The sequence below is a fragment of the Protopterus annectens genome, chromosome 5.part0 (genome assembly GCF_019279795.1).
Source record: "Protopterus annectens isolate FY-2018-M chromosome 5.part0, PAN1.0, whole genome shotgun sequence".
NCBI lineage: Eukaryota > Metazoa > Chordata > Ceratodontiformes > Protopteridae > Protopterus > Protopterus annectens.
In genome coordinates, this window is record NC_056735.1 from 1,464,655,695 (window position 1) to 1,464,672,956 (window position 17,262).

A 17,262-nucleotide genomic window follows, 5' to 3' on the forward strand; every position below is an offset into this window, starting at 1 on the left:
GTGTAATGGTTCCTAATTCTCTTACTTAAGTTTAACTGTTATGAGAACTGAAAGCAGGCATTTGGAATACACAAGTCATATTTCCCTTATATGGATACTTTGATGCAGCAGCCTGAGGGGACTCATTCTTAAAGTCTAGCTGATTTAGGCTTGCTTAGTAAGAGAGCAGGCATACAGGTATTTAAATGGCTCCCATGAGATAGAGGTGTGATGATCATAAACATAATAAAATATAGCAACTAACCAAAGAGAATGAACGTTTACAATTTAATACATTAGGGCGTCAGATTGTGATTCATATATAAACATACTCACACTGCAAATAACTGTACAACTTTGCTTAGTATCAGAATGAATGACTTAACAGCCAAAGCCCTGCTTGCTACCCTTTTGAATTCTGAGAGGCAAACATCACAAGACAAGATAAGATATATTTGCAGTTTATGCAGCATCCTGTTATAGCAATTTGAGAATTGGGATAAATAAATGTATGTGTACTTTGTCAGCATAGCAAACCATGTTAAAATGCTATTATAAATAAATGCAAGCTAAATTTAAAATCATTTCACACCAATTAAATGTTCATTACAGATTCTCTGTACCATTCCTCCCCAAGGTCGAGTGGCGTTCGAAAGACATGTGTAAATGGGCGTGCCTTCGTTGAAGGTTGGGCTTCGGGCTGGCACCTCGGCACCATAAAAATCGACTAACAATCATTAACGGACCGGAGTTCTGCTGTGGCAACCCCTAACCGGGAAAAGCCAAAAGAAAAACAACAACATGGTTCTAAATCTAATTCAGATTTTTTGTATGTTCAAAAGGAATTCAAACTATGAATTTAGCAATCATGAACTGCTCATACTGTGAACACCCTGTGCTTAAATTTGCCTGCCCAATCTGCTTAAGTAAGTTACTAACTCCATATTGTACTTTTACTCATGCATATTTAAAGCAACTGTCAATACAATAGTGTGTTTAATGAAGATTAAGTGATTGAAAGTGAAAAGCATGATGAAAAAAATATACATTTGTCTAATGGTACAAGTTATGGAACTGAAAAAATGACATATTAATGTAGATGTTTTGCTGATTCAATAAGCTTAAGATTTTCCAATTTATATTTTTAGCTGGAGTTAACTTATTAAAATATATTAATTTAAATCAAATATGGTACCTATGTATTATTGCAACCACATTTCTGAACTGGCAGAAATGGTTGTTTTTCTCAGAAAGTATGCCTGGTAACCTAAGAATGGGAGGGTAAAGTCCTCTGTTCTCCCATGTGGCAACGGTTTTCATATAGGAAGAGGAATACCATGAGAAATCCTCTTCTCGGGGAGTGTCCGTTCCCCACCTAAACATATGAGTAGTGCTTCGCAGTCGTCCTTAACATTACAAGTCACCCAGATGACCAGACCCTTTCAAAGCCCTTTAGCTGTACATGGTAGCATCTGTGATTGTGGAATTTGAAAGGATTAAGTGGGAGTCATTCCTCATTTACAGCACTCTGGGCAAGCAATGTAAGGGGCTGTGATTAACAGAGGTATCTCTGTGAAGCAGGAGAACGGTTACCACCTGTGGACCAGGACTCCCGCTAGTGAGAAAGACAGCAGTCCATAAGGGATCACTGTCCTGTTACTTAGTACTGGGGACAGGTGCCTGTATTTGGCACGAGTGCAGTAACAGTTGCATGGAATATTCCTCAATGATTTGCCTGTAGCGAGGTTGTGATCAGGAATGGCTGAATCCTGATGCACTTTAGCAATGTTCAGTTCACGTAAGAAATGAGTTGTGCCCCCCCGAGCGTGAAAATTGACCGTTACAACTTGCTCGTCTTGATGCCTCATTGCCACTGTCAGACTTCTGCTTACTTGCTTACACAACCATTTCAAAGTTATGAAACTCAGAAAACAGTTTTCACATAAACACAACCATTTCTCCGTTTTCAGAAAAGTGGTTGCGATAATACATAAGTACCCAAAATATTAGCAAGGAAGAACGTTGTATAACATATTGGTTTACAGTGTGCTCATACCACCTAAAAAAGTAACATTCTGATCAATTCATGGAAATAGCATTTGAGAATATATAACTGCTTTCTTCTTAGTATAAACAACACAGTAGGTTATTGTTTATTTCATAAAGAAACTTAGAAGAGAGAAATGCATATACTTTAGACCACATATAAGCATGACTGAGAAGTAAATGCATCAAATATGGTTTGAACCAGGCCCTTCAGATTACATTTCCAGTTGTGCTATCAGCTGTTCAGGTAGGCAATACCCTAAGTACATTACATTTCTTTAAGCACAGTCTTGTGGTTGCACAGTTAATTGCTCATTATAATCTCTCAAAAATGTGTTATGCATATATAGAACATAAATACACATATATAAAAGTAATTAAAAAAATGCTCACGTTTACCTGAACTTTTTGCAAAGGTCACCAAAGTAATGGATTAAGACAAAATGGTTAAAACTGTATATCTTGATTAGACCAAAGGTTTTTATAATTAAGAATTAGGCTATCTGTCGTTTTGGATCATTTATTTGTCTGGTCAATTTTCCTTGGTGATTAAACTCTGTACTTTGTGTTTATTTGGTAAACACTGATCCCATTATGCCATACCCTCTCCCCCCTTCTGATGCACTTCCCCACTCAGGAATAGTAAAAAAGCTAAATAAACTAGGAATACACCTCTGTGTCACCCACTGGCTGACATCAAAATAGGGGAAGGTACCTTCAAAAAGGGACTACTCATTAGTAGAGTCCCTCTGAGTTCTGTGCTGGGACCTCTACTATTTGGCATCTACTTGTCTGAAGTAAAATCCAGTACCAAAGGGCTCTGGTTAACTAAATTTGCAGGAGAAGTTATTATATCCCCAAATGATTTAGCCATCCTGCAGGAGGGTCTGTCCCAGATCAATAACTGGTGCCAGAATCATGGAATGGAACTAATTGCCAAAAAATGCATTATTGTATACTTCGGGATGTCATTTATTCAAGGGAACTACCAATTTGAAAATACGGCCGTAAGAGTTGTTCAGGATTTGGGAAGTTACATGGACAGTGACCTAACTTTTGACCAACATATGCCCATTGTTGTAAGAAAGTCCTCCTATACTGCACAGCTTTGGCATGTATCTGTCCAGACATATGCAACAAATGGGAAACCCACAGAGTCACTTTACTGAAAGGATATGAGGCCTAAACAACATGGCCTACATAGACCAATTCAAATCCCTCTCACTATATTAAATATTCTACAGGCTGCTAAGAGGTGACCTGTGTCTATCGTACTAGGCATCCTCTGACCCAATACTGATGGATTTACTGCAAATCAGCAAATCAAGTGGTATCAGAAATACTCAGTACAGACATCTAAACGTCTTTTACAACATCAACAGAATGGTTTGGAGGAACAAGTATATCTCGCAGAAGATACTGCTGCTGTGGAACAGACTCCCCATCCACATATAACAATGTTCATTCCTGTCCATATTCAAGTACAACTTAGATGTATGGATGAGGAAACACAACATTTACTGCAGGACTGCCCCTGTACTACTAATGGACAGGGCAGCTCCTAAATGTTTTATCCCATGCTTAGGGTCCCCTTAAATTATCTATGGTATGATCCCAGTTATACTCATTAGGGGTACTATATAATTATCAACTATTGGATGGGTACAGCAAATCTCTAACTAAATGGAGAAAGTTAATTCAAGCACAAAAAGTGAAACTGGCCTGGCTTAAAATGGCTCACAATATAATTGTTTTTTTCATTAATATTTTACATTGTAAAAAATGTGTATGACTTTCTTTAGTTCTTACTGTTTGCTCATTGGAAAGCATGATATGTTTCTTTTTCCAAATGTTGCTAGTGTCTTATCTTATGTATTATTGTGAAACTGACTAAAAAAAAAGACAATGAATAATGCAGCTCTTTTTATTACAATCTGAATAAATTAACATCACTGCTTTACTGAATCCTGATGCTGTTAATCCAACTCGTACTTATTACAGCAATGGATGCTGCAAATCCATCCTCCAGACACTGGACCCAACCCAGTTTGGTTTTGTCAAGGCAGATCATGCCTACTCAACCTGGTGGACTTCTTTGAGAAGGTCACCAAAACAATGGATGAGCACAAAATCACTCACACTGCCTACCTTGACCTGGCCAAGGCATTTGACTCAACACCCCACTCGGGCATTGTTGACAAACTCAAGAGGTTAGGTACAAACCTGTATGTCACCTGGTGTCACCAACTGGCTCACAGACAGGACACAGGAAGTTAGAATTGAGGAGTCCACCTCTACAAAGAGGCCAGTCACAAATGGAGTTCCTCAGGGATCTGTACTTGGACTGCTCCTTTTTGTTGGCATTTACTTCTCAGAAGTCAAGGCCAATGTCAGTGGTCTCTGGCTGACTAAATTTGCAGATGATTGCAAATTAGGAGCTGTCACTGAATCTTATACAGACACAAATGTTCTCCAGGAGGGACTGACACAGACAAACAGCTGGTGTCAAAGCAATGGACTAAAACTAAATGCCAAGAAATGCATAATAGTACTCTTTGGGAAGTCATCCATCCCTGGTAACTACCATATTGACAACACACCCCTTAGAGTTGACCTAGTAGTCTAACCTTTGATCATCACTGGTCTACAAGTGGTGAGGAAATCATTCTATGTTGTGCAACTTATAAACAAAGGTATGGCATCTAAGTCCAAGGAAGTCATTGTTCCACTGTATTTGGCATTCATCAGACCTATCATTGAGTACAATGCCCCCTTTGATATGTACCTAACCAGGCATATCCAGCAACTGGAACTTCCACAGAAGTTCCTCACTAAAAGAATACAGGGCGTAAGTAATATGTCCTGTGCTGACTGCCTCATGGCCCTATCCCTGTATTCTGTCTCCTACAGTTTTTTTTTAAGGGAGATCTACGCCTGGCATACAGGGCATTATCAGACCCCACTCTGATGGACCTCCTGCATATCCATAAAACAAACAGTACTAGAATTGCCCATTATAAAGACTTAATCCTTGCCTGTGATATAAATAGGACCTGCTGGAGAGATAGGTATGTATCCCAGAGACTACCCAGTCTATGGAAAAGGCTCCCTATCCATGTGAAGCAGAGTTCCTCCCTAACCAAATTCAAGTGCAACTTGGACAATTGGATAGGAAGCCAGAAATTCATCCCTGGCTCAGTACCCATGTCAATAATGCAACCAGGTAACCTGTAAATGGTTCATCTCCCAGGCCCATACTTACACTTATTAAGAGTGTCAGTACTTATCAGAGATTCGGGATGCATGGCTAGGCTTAAAAAGGCCCTTGTGGTTGTTAGCCTAGTAAACACCTATGAACCTGTGAACTCAATGTACTACTGGCTATCCCTTGTTTACTGAAGTACTGTTGGCATTTATTTCTTTGTTTCTTTAGTGTTATTCATTTTGCATTTGTTAATTTACTTATTGCATCTGTATTGTTGTATTCAGTTCTGCAGCTTGTTCCACCAACAGAAAAATACTTCACCCACACAAGCAAAGTTAAATAAATACAATATCTGTGGAACATAGAAAAACGCTTGCTTTGCTGAATGCCAAGTGAGGTGGGACTATTTGATTTGTAATCATTTGGTTGAAAGTTCATAGCTGAATGCTAGGCTAACTGCCCTAAAGGATCATTGTAAGCCAAGAATCATATCCTGTACCTTGTGTCTATGAATTGATAACTTTAACCATTATGCCAAACCCAATTCTAGTTGCTCTTTAGAAAGTATGCATATCATGAATTTCAGTGGTTTAGTGCTAATTTATGGTGCAAAAAAGCTCAGAAAGGATGTGGTCAATCAAAACTTTCCATGATACCCAATAAAATAACTTTATGATGACTACATGTAGACCAGGGTGAATGACAAATGAATAATAATATGCGAACAAAGTAGTATATAAAAACACCAACATACTTCAAAGACACATAAACATGGAGGAAAATGTGTTGAATAATGCTCTAAAGGTAGTTATACAGGAAAAAAAGTCTAATTTATACACTGGTCTATGTTTGATTTACACAAGCCTAAGATACGACAACCTAATGGATAAGAGAGGGAAGGAAAATATTTTAAAATGACAGTAGGCAAGAATGTATTCTTGTCATCTATGTTAGTGAAACTATTTTTAAAGCTGAAAATAGATCAATGAGAAAAGGACAAAAGTAAAAGAAGGGTAGCAGCTGCCAAAGGTTCAAATCCAGGAGCAGCTAATAAACCTTGACAAATAGGCAGTTTTTCTATAAGCACAGGCTGTCAAAGACACTGATAAGCCAGATATTTCAGCTGCCACAAAAGTGGGTGATGAGCACAGGTCATGGTAAGAACACGTTAGAGGACAGAAATATTGCACTAACAATGCATATTATGTCCATTGGGATGTTCAAACAAAACACACTCCAAGATATAACTAATAATTCATACTGTCATCTGCATCCCTTATTCTGATCCAATTCTTTAAAGCTGTAATTCCTAATACCTAGAGTTTTATCCTCTTTCCAGTCACAGCAACAGGAAGGGCTGATGTCCCACGGACATTTCCAGGGATTGGTAACTAACTAGAAGTACAGCAGACTGCACCCATCAGTGGCACGAATGCATCAGTTGGTGAAAAAGGAAAACGCTGCTGAATCACTTTGGTAGAATGGATGTACTGCTGTAGTGATTGTCATAACATGCTATCAAAAAGAGGATTTGTGCTGGTACACTGAGCTTTACAATACAGTCAAAGGGTCCTCCTCTACTGCAATTATACTGTGTAGAGAAAATGCCACTAAAGATAAGACATGAAGAATTACAACAACCACACTTACATGCTAAACAGTCATAAAGGGGGCAAATCATGTCCTTCCTACATCCTGAATCATTCAAGAAAATGAATCTTTTCCAACTGAGAAAAGTTTTGCTTTGTATTTTACTAAGTGCACTTTTGAGTAGTGTTCACTACCACGTGGAATATGACATAAAATGTTAAACCCCAAAAATGGAAACCTCAGTCCCTCATTATCAGTCAGCAAACACTTACATACACACACACACACACACACACACACACACACACACACACACACACACACACACACACACACACACACACACACACACACACACCACTGGAACAATTCATAGTTTGATTTTTATAGACTACATGCTTCCCATTACTTTGCAATGTATGGTACACACATGCATGCACACTCTCAAATATTTTGGTCTGCAGAAGAAGTTTCTGTAAATACTTAGAAACTGAAAGTTTATGTGTTATTCTCTGTAGATTTAGACTTTTATATGTTCACATTGCCCACAAGAGAAAATGGGATAGCTCTAATACATACTGACTTAATTTACAATCATAAAGAGGTAGATCATACCATTTCAAATTATAAACAAGTGCACTCCTTATAAATCAAACCTGAGATGACAGCTCTAATAAACGCATTAATGTATTGATCATTTTAAACTTTGGTCTGAGTTAGCAATCTTTGTGATATAGCAGTTATCTCAAGTTGACAGCAGATGGCTGTCCGAGTGTTGAGCTCTCTGCACATTTGGCCTCTATTGACTATCTGCTGAGAGTTTTCTTCTGAGCTGCTTGCTTTGTGCTAATGCTGGTCTGCTGTTATCAGAAAAAGATGGCTGCTGAAATGCATGGCATTTCACTCTATGGTTTTGGTGTGTAGAAACTGCTGGAATCAGTGCTTGGAGATTTCTGTCAATGGAATGGTTATAGTGAATGTAAGGTGGGTGGAAGGTGCAAGTGAAGTAGCTACTGTTGTTTTAAATCTTGGTGTTGCATGAGAGACGGTGCAGTTTTCAATGACTGGCGTTCCATGACAGGATGATTGTGAAGAAGTACTGCATTAAATATGTCTCTGAGAACTCCTTGGACAACTTGAATTTTGTTGTCTGGCTCTTATGGAATCTGTCATTTAGGACTTGCTTTGTTCAGGCGACAGCATACAGACCATTTTGTATTGCATTTCTCAGATTATCATTGATTATCAGTATCGTTGCTCCTTAATTTACAATGAAAACGTTTTTCTAATATCAGTTTTGAGATATGCGAGTGGTTGACTGTTCTGAACATCTTATCGATGGCTGTTAGGAGTAGTTATGTGTTTTTAATACAGGACATTGAGTTGTCCGCGACAAACTATGGATAACCACAGTTTGTGAACTATTGAGTCTGTATTAATTACAATGCTCCTGAAGAAGCAGGTTCTTATAGATTTGCTTCACATGCTTTCTATATAATTTATTTGGTTTCAGTCTGGTTATACAGTGGTTCAAATGTATGTTGTTGTAAAGCACTTTGTAATAAAAGTGGTATAAAAACTTGAACTTAAACTTGATTTTTGCTACATGCATGCCTAGAACTTATAGCAGCTTGACTTCCTATACAGTGAATAGCAACTCTAATACAAAGTTATATGTATATGCAAATCTGTGTTCTGCTGATTCTTTCCTGTCGAACCACTCAGTGACATTTTATAAAGGCTTGTGCTGTTCATATCACATAACATTTAGTTGATGGCAGGAGAAAAAAGCCCATCTCATCATATCTCTCAATCTTCCATCTCCTAAATGTGGAACACTGCCTCTAACAATGTGGAACAAATGGGCACAATGTGGAACACCTTCTAACACCTTGCTAGCAACTTCAACTATGGTCACAGGATGGTTAAAATGTGTTACTTTATACTTATAAAAACTTCTTATGATTAATTAATATGATTCAGTACTATTTACTATGAGCATCAATTAAAAATATTCCTAACACTGAATGTGTGACAGACCCTATCAATGTGGAACTTTGAGGAACATGGACTTTTTAAGACCCCAAATGAGGAACGTTCCTCATAATGAGGTACACTTGAGAGGTATGCATCTTATCTACCATTTAAGTGCATTAAAGAAGTTTGGAAATGTGATAGGCAAAGCAGATTCTTAGCTGAATTTATGTGGAAATGGTCAGGGAATGTCTCAGCATACATGGAAAGCAACAAGTGAACTGTCAGTGAAATGATTAGGGGGCTTTAGAAGATGTGCTGCAAGTTTGAAACGAGCTGCCTCCCATCAGTTAAATGAGCAGTCAGTGGAGAGTTTTAAACTGTAGTCTCCACAGAAACTGGAGTTTTGAGGGAGAAGTGAAGGTTAACCATAGTATTTCCTTTACACAAATGGTCTTGGAAAGGGCCATATATGACAGGGCTGTTAGTCTTACTACTCTGAAACGATCAGGTTGTTGCAGTAGCTACATACAAATTTTAGCTGTGGTTTTGTTACTGCAATGCATCTGACTGGATCATTACTTAAGTGAACAGTGTAGTCACATCGATAAGACGTAACTGGACGTTTAACAACATACACAAAAGAGACTGGTAGGGAAATTAGAGGGTGTGGGATTGCGGCCCAAATCTGTGCAACTGACGGACTAGTCTGAAGAGGAATATAACACTTGGAGGTAAAATATAACAAGAAAAGATAATATGCAGTGCAGTGTCATGGGGTCAAGGCTGGTACTGTCTCCATTCAGTCACATGATGGTTTAAAGGAAATCTATGCCCTAAGTACAACTTTTCCTTTCTTCAGAGAGTATGTTCCTCCCTACAGAATGTTCCCAATACTTCCACATATCAAAAAAGCATGACTTAGCAGTTTCTTTCCTCAGTGGCATCTCTGTCACAGCTAGTTTCCTCAGTGCACACCTTGTTGATGCTGAATAAAATGTTACGATACTTTCCTTAGGAGTTTGTCTCCTTTGCTCTGTCATAATTTTGACCATCTCACTTAAAAGTTTCTTGTCAGGAAAATGCACACAGAAGGTCCCATGGTTCCTTTTTGTTATTTCACACCCACTGGAGCATAAAACTGTTCACTGTCTTTTATAGAGTACTGTCATTTACAGCTGTATTTTTCTTTCCCTTGGAGCCAAAAACCAAATGAGCATTTTTTAATCTGAAGATGAAGAAGCCCGGTAAGCACTGACAGCAACTTCATTAATTAGCTGTGCTTCGTAAGCCAGAAAATATGATTCTCTGGCTGATACAGGGAAGGAAGGTGAGAGGAAGGCAGGACTGTTCAAAAACACTATGCTGTTTCAGCTATTTCTGTATATTACTACAAGATTTTTTCCAGATTGTGTAACTCATGCAGGAAACAACCAACCGCTGTGATGTTTATTGATGATTTTTAAACTTTACAACATGTCTTACTACTTCTAGCCTAAGTGAATGAAACTGTGATCTGACAGGTGAGACTGGATTATTGCAATTTCATCATCTGTTTAATCATAGTACATTGTAAGCAAAATGTAGCTTTCCATGAAAATAACATCTTATCAGGATTTTTGCCTACGTGAAGAAATTTAGGGTAAGAAAAAACAAATAAAATTAAAAATACCTACTCGTGCTGCAGGTTTGGACTTCAACGCAAGGTAATATATATAATTTGAATGTTGAAATGCCAAATGTCGAAAACACATATAATTATTAGTGGTTGGGGTGTAGGTAAGCTTGCCCCTGCATTAAATAGATTTTTGATAATTTGTGTTTTCAACATAAAGATTTGTGAGGTGTCACTGTGACCATTAGAGACTATTTCTCTTTGCTGTCCTGTGCCTTTATGGAAGTTTAGCTGGTAAAGATTCATAAGTACCTTGCATAATACAGGAGACTATCAGAACAGCTCTTATAATATTTCTTCTCTGCCATTAAAATGGAGGTTGTTATGTGTTAAGGTACTCATCATGTTATAATTTAGTAAAGTTTTCTTATTTTTTCCCTAATAGAGATGCCATTAGGTGCAGGAGAACATCTAGACAAAAACTAAGGAAATCAGAGTTCCTGTTTTGTTGTATTTTGTTGGTTTCTATCCGACTCCTCAGAATGCTGTACTGCTTTAACAAGAGGTAAGACTTGGTATCTTGTTATGTTGTCTTATCATATGGCCTTGTATTAGTTTTAGTGGTGTTACAGACAAATGTTATTTCATCATCCTGCACAACATAGCACGACTCTGCTGTTGGGGCAGGGCATGTTGGGAGTGGGTACATGTTTGTGGCTTACTGCTTGAGCATTTTCCCCAAGTGATGTCTACAGTTTGCAAATCTGTCTTTTTTTATCTGCTGTACATCTGCTTTACCTGTCAACATTTAGCCACCACAACTTTGTTTAAATTTCATGACTGGGATGGCAGAATAAAACTGTTTTGGTTTTACTATGGATGACTGCATATTGTTTAATCAACACTGAATAATCTCACTCCATAACATCTAAAATCTTAGAAGCTCACTACTCAAAACCCCAATACTTTTGCGGTCAAAAAGCAAACCCAATGTTTCTTTTTTTGTGTGAGGCAAGCCAAGAAAAGCCCATATTAGCAATCTGTCTACACGTATGCATTGCTTGTCATAATGCCACTTGATATGCTGTATTTTGGTTTGTAACATTTCATCATTGGTGCATCTGACTGAGGGGGAATTAGATCATATGTGTAATGTTGATAGGTGAGGATTTCTGCTTGTATTGCTGATGTCCTGGATTTGGTGACATTAGGCATTGGAAGGAATATTTGGTAGATGTTTGTATACTTAAGGACAAGTGCTGTGTTTGTCCAAGATTAAATGATTAGATAAAGAGTTTACATTTTGAAGCAATGAAGTAACATATTCATAAGAGAGGAGTTACAGCATAAAAGTCTTTCTGCTTTTCCCGGTTAGGGGTCGCCACAGTGGAACTCCCGTCTGATAATGATTGGCAGTGGATTTTTACGGTGCCGAGTTGCCAGCCCAAAGCCCAGCCTTCAAAGAAGACACACCCATTCATGCACGCACTTACCTGCATGTCTTTAACGTCACTCGACCATGGGGAAGACATGCAGACTTTGCACAGAAGGCGCTCCAGCCGAGAATCGAACGGGAGAACCTTTTGCTGTGAGAAGACAATGCTAACCGCTGCAGCACCATGGTCAGAGGAGTTACAGCATATGCTTGTTTAATAGAAATGGTTGCAGTAGGCATCATGGTTTTGTTTCTGCATTCCATTTGCATATTGATGGTGAAAGGAAGGGGCAAAGAGAAGTATAATAAATAATAAAGCATGATCTACTGAAATAGTTGGAGGAGTTTGGTAGAAATGCTAGTCGGCATATGTTGGGCATGAAGTTTGTGTGTTTATTTGTACTGTATGTGCACAGTGCATGTATAGTCATTTTCAGAAATCTGATGAATATGTGCTGTTTAGGACATGTGCTCTTATCTCATGGTATGTTGTACTACTTATTAATAATATCTGGTGTGTGTTAAAGGTTATAGTGCCATGCAGATGTATTGCAGAGTTTATTTGTGGCACATACATGTGCATTTGTTTAGTTTGTCCAATGGGCTGGAATTAGTGGCTTTAAGTAATGCGTGTTCCTGCCCTTTGTATTTTTCAGAATTGTTGCTTTTACTTCATGTGGTTTTAACTTTGTTTAATATAGAAGATGGTTGCTTATTGTTGGTGATGGGACCAGGTTTGATAGGAAGATTCTATTCATATGTGAAATATCATGGCTACTTGTATAATCTAGAGCATGAATGCAAAGTGAAGATATGCTGATGCTACGGTTAAAAACTACAATGTAAGTGTCCAGGCAGGATTGTTACTGTTTTTTCATCTTTTTGTGATGTGCTGCAAAAGTCAAGGAGTTATGACCATATGCTGAATATTTCAGAGATTAATAAGTATGTGACTCTGTTTGATATTAGAAGTAGAACATCTTAATGCAGGGATTATCTCTGTCAGTCTGTGAGTGATATCTTATTTAAATCGCCAGAGGATATAGCCATTGGCATGTGTTCTTATAAAGCAATGTGACAGACTGGGCACTGGATTCTTTCTGAGGGCTTCACTAGTGACTGGAGGTGTCCAACTTATATTCAAGATATTAATCCATAAGAGTTGGCCTTGCATGCTGGACATTTTGTATAGAATCATGTTGTTGAAGATAAGGGTGTTTACATAATGTTGCTACTTTTAGAGATGGAGAATATACATGATTTATCGGGTCTACTTCATATGAACTAAATTTCATTTGACTGAAATTCATTTGACTGAGACCAAAACACTGAAAGTTCAAAAGACGGAAAACTCATTTGACTGAAACTCATAACACTGACACATTAAAGTAAATGCTATATGCACTTTTCCCCACTGTAGTGCAATCCTGGAATTAGTATATATAGTTAGGGGGTGTGGGGGGCAAAGCCCTCCACATACTTTATACATTTTAAAACATACACATGGATATTTATAATTGCAATGAATAACTCTTTGCAGAAAACAATATTTACCTAAACTATACACCCCCCTAACTATATATACTAACTACAGGATCGCACTACAGTGGGACAAAGGGCATATATCTTTTACTTTAATGTGTCAGTGTTATGAGTTTCAGTCAAATGAGTTTTCAGTCTTTTGAACTTTAAGTGTTTTGGTCTCAGTCAAATGAATTTCAGTCAAATTAAATTTAGGTCATATGAAGTAAACCCAATTTATCAATGTGTGAGAAGTTGATTATTGATGGCACATACTTATTTAGGGTTGATGAGGTAGTTGTATTTCATTCATCAATGTGTCATTGAGGAAGGGAAATTTTAAAGTTTGTCTTCCATCGCTGTTGTGATGCTTTCTAAGTTCTATTGATCTTATAATTTGATGAGGAATGCTGTGTTGGAAAAGTTTTTTGAGCCACCCCTGTTCTCCCAGTCCTTTAAATATTGTCAGCAACTTTGAATCTGATGCACTGAAAATTCTGAGATGCAATTTATCATCTGCAAATCTAATTGGGTCCTTTCTTCATCTTTTACAGAATGTGTGGCACCATTTCCCAAGCCTGGGTGTGACATCTCTGTATGGAAGTTATAACGTGCTTCATAATGCTGTGAAACAAATATTTTTTTAGTGTTCATATTGCCTGAGAAGAAACTGGAAGATTTTAAAGTGTTGTCACCATTTTTCCATTTTATGTTACAGAACTGCTCAATTACTTTGCTCATTATTATAATTTGGGGAAAAGGTAGTTGCTCCCTAGTAGATTTGTTGTTGTGCCTGTTTGAACCTGTATCTTCCCTCCTTCTTCATAGACAGTTTTAAAGTAAATTGTTATATTCAAAACCTTGTAGAGCACTGGAATAAGCACATTAAATGCTAACTTGGGAGATGTGCAGTTTATCTGGGTGCTTTAATGGAATACCTACTAAAAGATCGGGGGCATGTAGATACAATATGTATGTGCCTTTGGGAGAGTGTTTCAGTTCCGTGAGGAAGACAACTTTGGAGAAGGAGTGTGTTTTGCCGCAAAATCTTGATAATCATTCTTCATATTCTTCAGTAGCATATCTGGGGCTTTTGTCTGTGTATTTACAAGATTAATTATATTTGAGGATGCACCGCTGGATGGGCTCTCCCTTTGCTTGTTATCCTTCATAAAGCATTATTGGCTTTTTCATTGCAGTCATAGTGAATATTTGCAATGTTCAACTATTTGCGCTCGCAGTGTAGGGAATGTGGTTTTAGCTTGTCTAACTTTCAGAATGTTTGACAGAGGGTGTGTTAATTATATATATTATCCAGCTTCCCTCAGTGTGATTAGGCCTAGTTCAACAGGCCTGTCTTTGTGCTCCTCCTACCAAAACCTCCCACCGTTGCTGTCCCTTTCTTTTGTACCATCTCAACTAGCTGTAGCAGGTTTTACTGAAAAAGGCAGTCGAACTATGCACAGAATTCCAGCTGCATCCTGACCAGTGACAGGATAAATTCCTGTTTGAATAAAAGTTGGCCATGATCTTGTTTATGCTTTTGTAGAGCAGTATATTCTGGTACCATCATTAGAAAGCATGCTTGTTACATACATAGCCGTTTTCTGTAGGTGTACTGGGTAAAATCATTCGTTTTATTCCAAAGATCCTTGATAGCACACATAACTTCACTTGCATAGACTAAACTAACTGAAGCCAAAACAAATCTACTTAAACTAAATGTTAAATGTTCATTTATCAGCTCATAGTTCCAAAATCAGTTTTATTACTCCAAATATAAAACAGTTGGCATACATAGAACCTTTGAGTTAGGTTTTACAATAACATAAAACATACTATTCATTCTGTAAAGAAACAAAAAAGGAAGGATTGCAAACCTTGTACTGCATTATGCTTATTAGATTTTTCTGACAATACAATATCTGGTAATGCTTCCTTGGCAACAGATATTGATGTTAATTTTATTGTAGTCAACTCAGGTTCAATGAGGGTCAATAAAGAGGCATTTCCTTCCAACCTTTTAGTAGAAGGTGCAGAGGAGGCAGACAGTATTGAACAGGCATGGCCATGCAAGTAGTTTTCCAGAAACATTTGTACGTCAAAGTTTGAAATGTACTTTGAATGTCCATGAAATAATATATATTTCTAATTACTTTTTAGCAGAGATTGACAAACAATTGCTCAATATAGGTTTGGATTTTGTATCTTCTGTTTGTACATCCGAATTTCAAACTGCAGCAGACGTTAAAGCCTTTGTCAGAAACTTAATTTAAAACATTTGGTTTAGAGATATAGATTTTACAGTAACTATTGAAACAAATTTCTCCAATTTATATTTGAAATATCTACTTTCCAGCTCTCATATCATATCTCTGCTGTTGCTTTTGGAAAAGTTGTATTAAAAGACTTACATGTTAATGTTATGTCCATCATTAGAAATCATTAGAAATACTAAATAATGTCTTACTAAAGCAGAAAAGAAGGCTTTAGATAATTTAAAGTATGATACATGATTAGTTATAACTAATGCTGACAAAGACAGTGCTGCTGTTGTTTGGGATATAGCAAATTATAAAACAGATGCTTTTTTATTATTGGATGATAAAAATATTCCAAATTTCTTTAGATACCATCTGTTTCTTTCAAACAAGAAACTGATATTTTTTAATCATTCATCTGATGAAGGGGTCACTGATCTCATTTTTGAGCTGGTGTTTATGGATCATAGTGCACAATACTTCTACATTCTAGCAAAAATACCATCATATAAGTATTCCCAGAGTTTAAGGAAAAGATTCCTTAAGGAACCTTCCTTCTGACTTCTTAGAGATGGTCATATCTTATTTACCTACATCAGTAAGGTATCGAAAGACTCTATGCATGTCTTGCAATTTCTGAATGGTTTGCAAATGGAAAATTAAATATATATGTGTACTTTGGACATGAAGTCTTATGTACCGGCTTCCTTCTCTATGCAACTTTAAAAAACATTGGGATTTTGCTTTGAAAGGTCTGATTTACAGCATCACACATTTAACAGGTGTCTTACTGAATTAACTAGATGGGTACTTACGAAAAATATTTTTATTTTCATAATACTTACCATCTCTAACTGCAGGGGACATCAATGGGTACAATTTTCACAACTATTTATGTAGATCTCTTTATGGGGCTTTAGAGGAACATTTGATTTATGACAACAATCACAACATCTATATCCATATCACACACATGAGGTGCTGGTTTTTAGATGATTTCTGGCTGGCATGGAAAACTGACAAGACAGAATTACAATAATTTGAGAACTATCTAATCAAAAATAAACAGGTTATTGAGCTGACCATCGACTGCCATCTATTTACTATACACATTTTAGATGTTTCATTTATGAAGATTTCAGATGGAATGGTGTTTGCTTTGCTCTTTGGAAAAAAATAGTACAAAAATTACTTCAGGCAGGGAATTGTCATCCTCACCACACAATAATGAATATTCTAAAAATCTCATTTTTTAAGAGGAAAAGAATTTGTTCACCAAAAGAGGATTATATGAGATTGTTCTGAGATGCTAACTCACCAATTTTCGCATAGAGGGTACCCTAAAGAATGGATTAGTTATGCAGAGAGCTCAGCTTGAGAGATATTCTAGGGAAACTTACTAGTATATAAATCAGACACTAACTGTAATTTTGGGCTAGGATTTGTCATCATGTTTGGAACTAATACTTATAAAATTGAGAAATTATCTTGAAATATTAGCTCTTACTGCAAGCAGATAGGCATACCATTACCTTTTTTATAGAATGTAATTTTATTTATAAAAGGGCAAGAGATATGGGTTATCATTTGAGCCATTATAAGAGGTATGAGTCTACCAGAACAAGACAAAGTATAC

At 37.1% G+C, this 17,262-nt stretch overlaps 1 long non-coding RNA gene across 1 annotated transcript in view; it reads left to right on the forward strand.

Moving 5' to 3' along the window:
- The first annotated feature begins 707 nt into the window (after nt 1–707).
- LOC122801747 overlaps nt 708–17,262 on the forward strand; it is an 18,364-nt gene continuing 1,809 nt past the window's right edge. The window contains exons 1-3 of the long non-coding RNA XR_006364793.1: nt 708–905; nt 10,855–10,974; nt 13,920–17,262. The exon at nt 13,920–17,262 is cut by the window's right edge and continues 1,809 nt beyond it. This is a non-coding gene — a long non-coding RNA (uncharacterized LOC122801747). The remainder of the gene's footprint in view (nt 906–10,854; nt 10,975–13,919) is intronic.